Source organism: Acomys russatus, chromosome 12 (assembly GCF_903995435.1).
Source record: "Acomys russatus chromosome 12, mAcoRus1.1, whole genome shotgun sequence".
In the NCBI taxonomy this organism is placed as follows: Eukaryota; Metazoa; Chordata; class Mammalia; order Rodentia; family Muridae; genus Acomys; species Acomys russatus.
In genome coordinates this window covers 27,932-39,046 of record NC_067148.1, presented here as the reverse complement: position 1 = coordinate 39,046, position 11,115 = coordinate 27,932, and positions in this window count along the sequence as shown.

Sequence of the window (11,115 nt, the reverse complement as noted above, 5' to 3'; positions counted from 1 at the left end):
ACTGCATACTATTTTCTTTCTTAGTTCTTTCAATTAGCATTGATCACTATATGCTGTTTATTCTGCTGGGGAAAAGTCATCAAGAATCTCCCCCATCCATGAAACAAAGTCATCAGCACTGTGAACCCTGTAAGTTAAAATAATGACCAGTTTGGAGAGACAGGACCATGCTATAGCAGATGGCTTCACATTGAGGAGTACATAGTTAGTACTGCATACTAGTAATGGGATTAAATGGAGTTACTTTATAATAGGGTCCACTATTTCTCCCAGATACCATAGTCTTGCCAATAAGTATAGTGTTAAGCATAGGTGGTCCTTTTTTTGAGTCCCATATATAATCCCCATAAACAAAATTAGGGGATACTGACATGGTTGTTGACGACCCTTTAAAACTAGTGATAAGACCATTTTTGTAAAGCCATTATATACTTCAGTCATAGAACATGTGGAGATCAATGTGGTACTAACCTGGAAGCTTTTTCCCATCTGGCTAGCTTTCATAGTATTAGAAGTTTCTTTTATGCTGCCAGGGAAACAGTAATCAAGATTCTTACTCAGCTGTGAATGTTGTGAGATACCATCAAGATGCTCACAGGGACAATAGTGGTATGAATGATTTGGGAGTAACAAACTTTTTCTCACTGAATTTAAAGTTCCAAAAGGATTCATATCTCATAGTGATGACTGAGCTAAACACTCATAGCTGGGTAGAGCATAATACCTAGTAGTAGAGGATATGCTACTCTTATCATCCTCCTATATGGAAATAGTGTGAAACTGTTGTATAACATTTACCGTTAGACACATAGAGTAGTGCAGCTCTCAATCATCATCAGAGAAGATTTTCTTTACAGTACACAACAATTTTTAGAGACCCAGACCACCAGTTGGTCACTATACATAGGATAAGATTCTATGGAGTGCTCACCTTTCCATAACACAGTATATATATCACAGTATGAAATCTATAGATTTATGGATCATATTAGAAGAAATGGAAGGAAGAATTGTAAGATCCATAGGTAGTCACTCTCCAGAAACAGCAACGACAACAAAGAGAGTATTTGCTGGCTTTGACAGGGCTGTTGCACACCGGAACTCATGGCAACTATGACTGCATGCCCATGACATTCACATTATCTTATCAACCAACATTACAACATTATTGAGGGAAGGGCTCACTTAGGTGAGGAGCTTTAGATACCTGATGGCTGCTGAGGGGAGAGGAGTCAGTTTTCTTCAGGGATGCAGCCTTGTGAGGCTACGTATGATACAGTAAGAGTCCTACTTCTATGCACACTAAGTATACTCTTTGACTTTTTAAAGAAAATATGAATTTGGGAAGAAATAATTTTGGTAGCATACAGGGAAGATTTGGAGGGGAGAGTAAAGTGTGGCTATATCTGATCAAAATTTATTGCATGCAAATGTAACATTAATAATACATTAAATAAATATAAAAGTGTTCTCCCTATCAATAGAGACAGTGTGCAAGCACAAAACTTAATGGCTAGGCTATGAAGAATAGCTGGAACTATTGACTACTCACTATCTGTCAGTATTTCAGAATAAATTATATGATGTTATTTGATGACATATGATGCTGGATGGAGACAACCACTGAAAGGATGAAGTAATAGCCGAACAAAAATAAGGACACTGTCTTTAATTTGTGGTATGAGCTTTGTGGCACTCAGAGGACTTGGAAGAAAGCAGAAAATCAATAGAGGAGCTGGAGGAGGTGGTCTTACATAGAAAAAGTATGTGGATTCCTGAAAAGGAATATTTGCAAAAAAAATACCTAAATGAAAACCTACACAGAATTCTGAAATATATCATATGAAATGCCAGGGCAGAAGAGCTATAGATTCAGTTATCAAGTGATGCAGGATTTTCCGGTACAGTCACATGCTGCTTCAGTCTGTGAATTATGGAAGCCACTGCCCTTATGGTTTATTACACCTTGGGCCATATCTAATAACAAATTTCTAGCTAATTATGTTGTGGTATTTAATGTACTCACTTTAATTCCAAGCATGTTAGTTCCTTTCATTTCAACTGAAACTACTGTATAAGTCTCTTATCATCATCCACATTATTACTGTTGTTGTTTATTTTATAAAATTTCCCTCAGTTGTATAAACAGCTTGTAATTTTATGGTTTGTTATATTCATAGTCTAACATACTTTCACTTAACCCTTTTAAGGATAAATAAGAAGAATTTCAGCTGTGACTGAGTGTGTGAATGAGATGTAGGACATGTACAAAGCTAAAGTCCTATTGCCTGGGCACTCTGTAGCACTACTGTTTTTAAAAGTAGAACAACCTTTAATCTTGTTTTTGCTTTAGAGGTAAGAATTAGTCCTTCTCCCTTGGAACAAACATTATTTTTATGTTTTCCAATCATTCCACAAATTTTCTTTTTTTTTCTTTTTTTTATTTTATTAATTTATTCTTGTTACATCTCAATGTTTATCCCATCCCTTGTATCCTCCCATTCCTCCCCCCCCCCATTTTCCCATTATTCCCCTCCCCTATGACTGTTCCTGAGGGGGATTACATCCCCCTATATATTCTCATAGGGTATCAAGTCTCTTCTTGGCTACTTGCTGTCCTTCCTCTGAGTGCCACCAGGTCTCCCCCTCCAGGGGACATGGTCAAATGTGAGGCACCAGAGTACGTGAGAAAGTTGTATCACACTCTCCACTCAACTGTGGAGAATATTCTGACCATTGGGTAGATCTGGGAAGGGGTTTAAAGTTTACCTCCTGTATTGTCCTTGGCTGGTGCCTTAGTTTGAGCGGGACCCCTGGGCCCAAATCTGCCTATCATATTGTTCTACTTGTAGATTTCTAGGACCCTCTGTATCCTTTTATTTTGCTGTTCTCCCATGCGTCTCTCATTTAGAGTCCCAATAGGATGCCTTCCCCTCTGTCCCAGTTTCCTGGTAAGTGAAGGCTTTTGTGGGACATGCCCCTTGGGCTAGTATGCAGATATAAGTGAGTATATACCATTTGATTCTTTCTGCTTCTGGGTTAACTCACTCATTATGATCATTTCTAGCTCAATCCATTTATCCACAAATTTAGGGAATTCCTTGTTTTTAATAGCTGAGTAGTATTCCATAGTGTATATGTACCACAGTTTCTTTATTCACTCTTCTACTGAGGGACACTTAGGCTGTTTCTATTTTCTGGCTATTATGAATAAGGCAGCTATGAACATGGTTGAGCAAATTTTCTTATTGTGTGCTGGAGCATCTTCTGGGTATATTCCAAGGAGTGGAATAGCTGGGTCTTGAGGAAGCCCTATTCCCATTTTTCTGAGATAGCACCAGATAGATTTCCAAAGTGGTTGTACTAGTTTGCATTCCCACCAGCAATGAAGGAGTGTTCCTCTCTCCCCACATCCTTGCCAGCATGTGGTGTCGCTTGAATTTTTGATCTTAGCCATTCTGATGGGTGTAAGATGGAATCTCAGAGTTGTTTTGATTTGCATTTCCCTGATGACTAAGGAGGTTGAGCATTTCTTTAAGTGTTTCTCAGCCATTTGATACTCCTCTGTTGAGAATTCTCTGTTTAGTTCCAAGCCCCATTTCTCAATTGGGTTATTCGATTTGGTGGTGTTTAATTTCTTGAGTTCTTTATATATTTTGGATATTAGACCTTTGTCAGATGTAGGGTTGGTGAAGATTATTTCCCAGTCTGTAGGCTGTCGCTTTGTTCTCTTGACAGTGTCTCCTGCCTTACAGAAGCTTCTTAGCCTCATGAGGTCCCATTTATTAATGGTTGACATTAAGGCCTGGGCCATTGGTGTTCTGTTCAGGAAGTTGTATCCTGTGCCAATATGTTCCAGGCTCTTTCCCACTTTTTCTTCTAAGTGGCTTAGTGTCTCTGGTTTTATGTTGAGGTCTTTAATCCACTTGGATTTGAGTTTTGTGCAAGGTGACAAATATGGGTCCAGTTTCATTTTTTTACACATAGACCTCCAGTTAGACCAGCACCATTTGTTGAAGATGCTATCCTTTTTCCATTGAATGGATTTGGCTTCTTTGTCAAAAATCAAGTGACCATATGTGTGTGGATTCATATCTGGGTCTTCGATTCGATTCCACTGATCAACCAGCCTGTTGCTGTGCCAGTACCATGCTGTTTTAATTACTATTGCTTTATAGTACAGTTTGAGATCAGGTATGGAGATTGCTCCGGAGCACCTTTTATTGTACAAGATTGTTTTAGCTATTCTGGGTTTTTTGTTTTTCCATATGAAGTTCAGAATTGAACTTTCAATGTCTTTAAAAAATTGTGTAGGTATTTTGATAGGGATTGCATTGAATCTGTAGATTGCTTTTGGTAGGATGGCCATTTTTACTATGTTAATTCTCCCGATCCATGAGCAAGGAAGATCATGCCATCTTCTCAGGTCATCTTCAATCTCTTTCTTCAGAGTTTTGAAATTTTTTCATACAAGTCCTTCACTTGCTTAGTTAGGGTAACTCCTAGATATTTTATATTGCTTGTGGCTAATGTGAAGGGTGTGGTTTTCCTAATTTCTTCCTCTGCAAGCTTGTCATTTGTGTATAGGAAGGCTACAGACTTTTTTGAGTTAATTTTGTATCCAGCCAATTTGCTGAAGGTGTTTATCAGCTTTAGGAGTTCTCTAGTGGAGTTTTGAGGGTCACTTATGTACACTATCATATCATCTGCAAAGAGGGATAATTTGACTTCCTCCTTTCCCATTTGGATACCCTTGATCTCCTTTTGTTGTCTTATTGCTCTGGCTAGCACTTCGAGTACTATATTGAAGAGATATGGAGAGAGTGGGCAGCCTTGCCTTGTTCCCGATTTTAGAGGAATTTCCTTGAGTATCTCACCATTTACTTTGATTTTGGCTACTGGCTTGCTGTATATAGCCTTTATTATGTTGAGGAAAGTTCCTCATATCCCTGATCTCTCTAAAACTTTAAACATGAATGGGTGTTGGATTTTATCAAATGCTTTCTCTGCATCTAAAGAGATGATCATGTGTTTTTTTATTTTCAATTTGTTTATATGGTGGATTACATTGATGGATTTCCGTATATTAACCATGCCTGCATGCCTGGAATGAAGCCTACTTGGTCATGATGAATGATATCTTTGATGTGTTCTTGTATTCGTTTTGCAAGTATTTTATTTAGTATTTTTGCATCGATGTTCATAAGAGAAATTGGTCTGAAATTCTCTTTCTTTTTTGAGTCTTTGTGAGGTTTAGGTATCAATGTGACTATGGCCTTATAGAATGAATTTGGTAATATTCCATCCATTTCTATCTTTTGGAGTACCTTGAAGAGTATCGGTATTAGCTCACCCTTGAAGGTCTGGTAGAATTCTGCACTGAAACCATCTGGTCCTGGGCATTTTTTGGTTGGGAGGCTATCAATGATTGCTTCTATTTCTGTAGGGGAAATGGGACTATTTAGCTTGTTTTTCTGTTCTCTACTCAACTTTGGCAAATGAAATTGATCAAGAAAATAGTCCATTTCCCTTAGATTTTCAACTTTTGTGGCATATATGCCTTCAAAGTAGGATCTTATGATTCTTTGTATTTCTTCAGTGTCTGTTGTTATGTCTCCCTTTTCATTTCTGATTTTGTTGATTTCAATACTGTCTCTCTGCCTTTTAGTTAGTTTGGCTAATGGTCTGTCTATCTTGTTGATTTTCTCAAAGAACCAGCTCTTGGTTTTGTTGATTCTTTGGACTGTTTTCTTAGTTTCTCATTTGTTAATTTCACCCCTGAGTTTGATTATTTCCAGACGTCTACTCCTTCTGGGTGTTTCTGCTTCTTTTTTTTTCTAGGGCTTCCAGTTGTGTCGTTAAGATGCTTATGTGCAATGTTTTCAATTTCTTTTTAAAGGCACCTAGTGCTATGAATTTTCCTCTTAGCACTGCTTTCAATGTATCCCACAAATTTGGGTACGTTGTTCCTTCATTTTCATTGGATATCAGAAACTCCTTGATTTCTTTCTTTATTTCTTCCCTGACCCAGGTGTCATTTAGCAGAGAGTTGTTTAGTTTCCATGTATGGGTAGGCTTTTTGTTATTTCTTTTGTTGTTGTATTGCAGCCTAAGAGTATGGTGATCTGATAGGATACAAGGTATTATTTCAATCCTCTTGTATCTGTGACCTACAATTTTGGAGAAGGTTCCATGGGGTGCAGAGAAGAAGGTATATTCTTTCTTGTTTTGGTGAAAGGTTCTATAGATATCTATTAGATCCATTTGACCCATGGCATTGGTTAATGATGTTATTTCTCTGTTTAGTTTCTGTTTCAATGACTTATCTTTCAGTGAGAGTGGGGTGTTGAAGTCCCCCACTATTATTGTGTGGGGATTGATGAGTGGTTTAAGCTTTTTTTAGCAGATCTTTTACAAATGTGGGTGCCCTTGTGTTGGGAGCATAGATGTTCAGAATTGTGATGTCATCTTGGTTGACTTTACCTTTGATGAGTATGAAGTGTCCTTCCTCATCCCTTTTGATTAATTTTGGTTGAAAGTCTATTTTGTTCAATACTAAAATGGCTACGCCTGCTTGCTTCTTGTGACCATTTGCTTGAAATATTTTTTCCAACCTTTTACCCTGAAGTAATGCCTATCATTATGGGTGAGATGTGTTTCTTGAATGCAGACGAATGTTGGATCTTGTTTATGCACCCATTCAGTTAGTCTGTGTCTTTTTATTGGAGAATTGAGACCATTGATGTTGAGTGATATTAATGACCAGTGTCTGTTAAGAGTCTTAATTTTGATGTTGGTTCCAGTCGAGTGTTTGTGCAGTTGTGTTTTTGCCATGGGATAGTTATCTATTTCCTGAGTAGTTTTGGTTGTAGCTTGACCCTTTGGGATGAAGTTTTCCTTCTAGTACCTTCTGTAAAGCTGGATTTGTGGATAGGTACTGTTTGAATTTGTTTTTGTCATGGAATATTTTGTTTTCTCCATCAAAGGTTATTGATAGTTTTGCTGGGTAAAGTAGTCTGGCCTGGCATCTGTGGTCTCTTAGGGTTTTCAGGATCTCTGTCCAGGCCCTTCTGGCTTTTATTGTCTCTGCTGAGAAGTCAGGTGTAATTCTGATAGGTTTGCCATTAAATGTTATTTGGCCCTTTTCCCTTGCAGTTTTTAATATTTTTTTCTTTGTTCTGTATGTTTTGTGCTTTGATTATTATGTGACAGGCAGTTTTTCTTTTCTGGTCAATTCTATTTGGTGTTCTGTAGGCCTCTTGTATGTTTATAGGTATCTCTTACTTTAGATTGGGGAAGTTTTCTTCTATGATTTTATTGAGAATAGTTTCTGGGCCTTGGAGACTGATATCTTCTCTTTCTTCAATGCCTATTATCCTCAGATTTCTTCTTTTCATGGTGTCCTTAATTTCTTGGATGTTTTGTGTCAGGAGTTTTACAGATTTCGCATTTTCCTTAATGGTTGCTTCAAGATCTGTGATTGTATCTTCTAGACCTGAGATTCGTTCTTCCATCTCTTGGATTCTGTTAGAAAAGCTCACCTCTGTGTTGCTTGCCTTCTTCTCTGAGGTCTCATGTTCTCGATTTTCTTCTGTCTGTGTATTTATCATTGGATCCATTTTTGTCTTCAGATCTTGAACTGATTTTTGATTTCTTTCATCTGGTTGTTTGCATTTTCCTGAAATTTTTCCAGTTCCACTCTATGTGCTTCTTTTATGTCTCTCACCTGTTTGGCTGCGTCCTCCTGCATTTGATTAAGAATTTTATTTGTTTCCTCCATTAATATCCTCATTACTAAGGATTTGAGTTAATTTTCTTGTATTTCCGTTGTATTTGAGTTCTCTGGGTTGTTTTCTTTGGGATAGCTGGAATCTGGAGATGCCATGTTGTTTTGGGGGTTTTTGCCTATGCTTTTATGCTGTCCTTTAGACATCTTGGTGTCTTTGTTTTTGTTGGGTAGCTTCCAGAGTTGGATGGAGGGAGTCTGATGGTAGATTCACTTGTTTTCTCATGATTTCCGTAGGCTGGAGGCTCTGATACTTCACTGGTGTGTATGGCAGGAGGTTAGCCCTGTCGTTTTGGTCTCTCACAGCCAGTGATGTTCAGCTCCCCTGTGCTGTGGGTCCTGCAATCGTTCTGGGTCTCTGAATGAGCGTTGGGTCAGGCCAAGGTATCCACAGACTTCTGGGCTCCCTGCCAAGTCCAGCCAGGGACACTGGGCCCGAACCACATGTTGAGCTCAGCTAGATTCTCAGGGCCTGAACTGTCTACCGAGCTCAGCTAGGGATTCTGGGCACAATATGCACATAGGGTCCAGCCAGAATTTTGGGGGGCTGGGACTGCGTACCAACCTCAGCTAGGGGCTTTTGGCCCAAAGTGTGTGCTGTGGTCAGTTATTGACTCAGGGCCTGAACTGTCCACCAAGCTCAGCCAGGAATTCTGGATTCAAACTGCACACTGTGTCCAACCAGAGTCTTAGAGCTGGCACTGTGCCAAAAGCTCCGCTAGAGTCTCTGGGACCAATATGTCTGCCAAGCACAGTTAGGGACTCAGGCCCCAAGCTGCACGCCAAGCTCCACCCGAGTCTCCGGGGCAGAATTGTGCACGGAGCTCAGCCAGGGACTCTGGACTCACACTGCACACTGAATTCAGCCCGGGACTCCAGGCCTATACTGCGTGGATAGTCCAGCCAGAGTCTTGGAGCCGCCAAGCCTGTGCACACAGCTCAACTAAGTCTCCGGGCCCAATCTGCCCGGCAAGTCCAGCTATGGCCTCTGGGCTGAATCTGCGTGCTGGTCTCAGACTGTGTTAGCACCCGAGAACTGCCCGCTGAGCTGTGCTAGTGTCTTGGGCAGAACTGCTCTTTGATGTGAGCTAGTGCCTCTGGTGGAGCTTAGTGCTCCGCCCAGCCTGCGTCACAGCTGGAAAACTGTGGCTGCGCTGAGCTGGTGCCTAGGGTGGAATTTAGCACTTCACCCAGCCTGTGTCACAGCAGGGGAGCTGTGGCTGAGTTGAGCTAGTGCCTAGGGCAGAATTGCTTGCTGCACTGAGACAGCGTCTCCACTGCACTATGCACTGCGCTGAACCCGGGACTCTGGGGCTGAACTGTCTGCTGAGTCCAGTTTGGGTCACAAGGCACCATGCGACCCAAATCTCGTCCAGAGTCCCCTCTCCCGCAGCAACTCCCATTGGCCACCACACTAATCGCCTCCACTGGAAGGCTCGGAGCTGCAAACCTCAGCCACTGCCACTGCTGCCGCTGGTGCCGCTGGTGCCGCTGGTGCCACCACTGTTGCTGCTGCCTCTGCTGCTGCTGCTCCGATCCGAGAAAATCCGCATTCCTCCTGTGGACACGCAGGTCCTCCGCACCCTGGTCGCTCTGAACCATGGAGTATTCCCACTGCCGTGGTATGGGGACCTTGGTGTTCCTGGCTCAGAAATCTGTGCAATTCCTTGAATTGTTCACTGGAGCCTCCAAACATAGCCCAGACTGCTCGCCACCATCTTGGATCCCGACCCTGAAATTCTTTTTAATGGTTTCCTTGAGATGCACATAGTGCAATTCTTTGTCCTCCTGCTCCATTTCCTTTTCTGTCTTGGCAGCAGGCTTCTCTGACTGTATGTATTTGTCATCATATGCCTTCTTTAATTTTTGCTCTTTACATATTTTCTGAAGATGAGAAGGTAGAATGTCATGTTTGGGGGCTGTTTTTAAAATGGCTCTATCCTTACATATTATAGTGTATGTATGAAGAAAAAGAGCCACTATTTAATATTTATCAGTTAAATACCTTCATAAATGCTCTGCTACTCAGAACATCAATAGCTATTAATAAGAAGCGAAAACAATTTACTTTCATCTAGAGTAGGAAAAAACATGAAGCAACATTTTGAACTTAGTATTGATTATAGTGTTGATTAGAATAAAAATACCTTACTTGCTAAATATTCCAAAAATTAAATTACATGATTTTAACATCGCAAAGGATGCCTTATGTAAAAGATATTGCCTTACTCTAACTAAAAGTGTGGATCTATAATAGTACATTCAATCCCTTTTTCTGCTTATCAATAAGTAGCTAGTAGGCAAGTCTAAGTTATAGAGAACCCATATCACTAAATCACCATCAAAAAGTAAAACAAATTGAAAAATTTTGCTTTGTAATATAACTGTGTAGTATATAGTTAACAGGTATAACATATAGTTTACCTTAGAAATCATAAATTACAAAATGAGTTTGTTTCTTCTAAGAGAAAAGGCAGGCATTAGTAAATGTTTGGGGAAATTCTTGAGGGAAAGGGTCACAGAAAACTACTACATAGAAAGATGTAAAAATTAGATACCCATGGAGTCAGTAATGGAAAGAAAAACAAAACTAAGAAAAAGCTGAGGGTAGAACAAATTGCTTTTGCAAGTTTAAAGAGGGGAAAGAAACAAATAAGACTGTCTTAGGGTATCAAGTCTCTTCTTGGTAACCTGCTATCCTTCCGCTGAGTGCCACCAGGTCTCCCCCTCCAGGGGACATGGTCAAATACAAGGCACCAGAGTTCATGTGAAAGTCATACCCCACTCTCCACTCAACTGTAGAGAATGTTCTGTCCATTGGCTAGATCTGGGTAGGGGTTTAAAGTTTACCGCCTGTATTGTCCTTGGCTGGTGCCTTAGTTTGAGTGGGACCCCTGGGCCCAAATCTGCCTTTCATAATGTTCTACTTATATACAGGGGGAGGAAATCTCCCTCAGGAATAGTCATAGGGGAGGGGAATAAGGGGAAAATAGGAGGGAGGGAAGAATGGGAGGATACAAGGGATGTGATAACCTTTGAGATGTAACAAGAATAAATTAATAAAAAATTTTAAAAAACGATAGGAAACACAATACAAATAAAAAAAATCAAAATATGGTGACAAAAAAAAAGACTGTCTTGCCTAAGGGACTGTCACTGGTAGGCAGAACATAGTGTAAACTCTACTTTAGATTACACACCATGACAGTGTCCTTGTATGCATGTAGGTTATCTGCATTGAGTCATGTTCTGACATGATCTTACATGCAGATGAGATAATGAACACAGTATCTGATGACCTTTACCAGTTTCCCTCAGTACAATGAAGT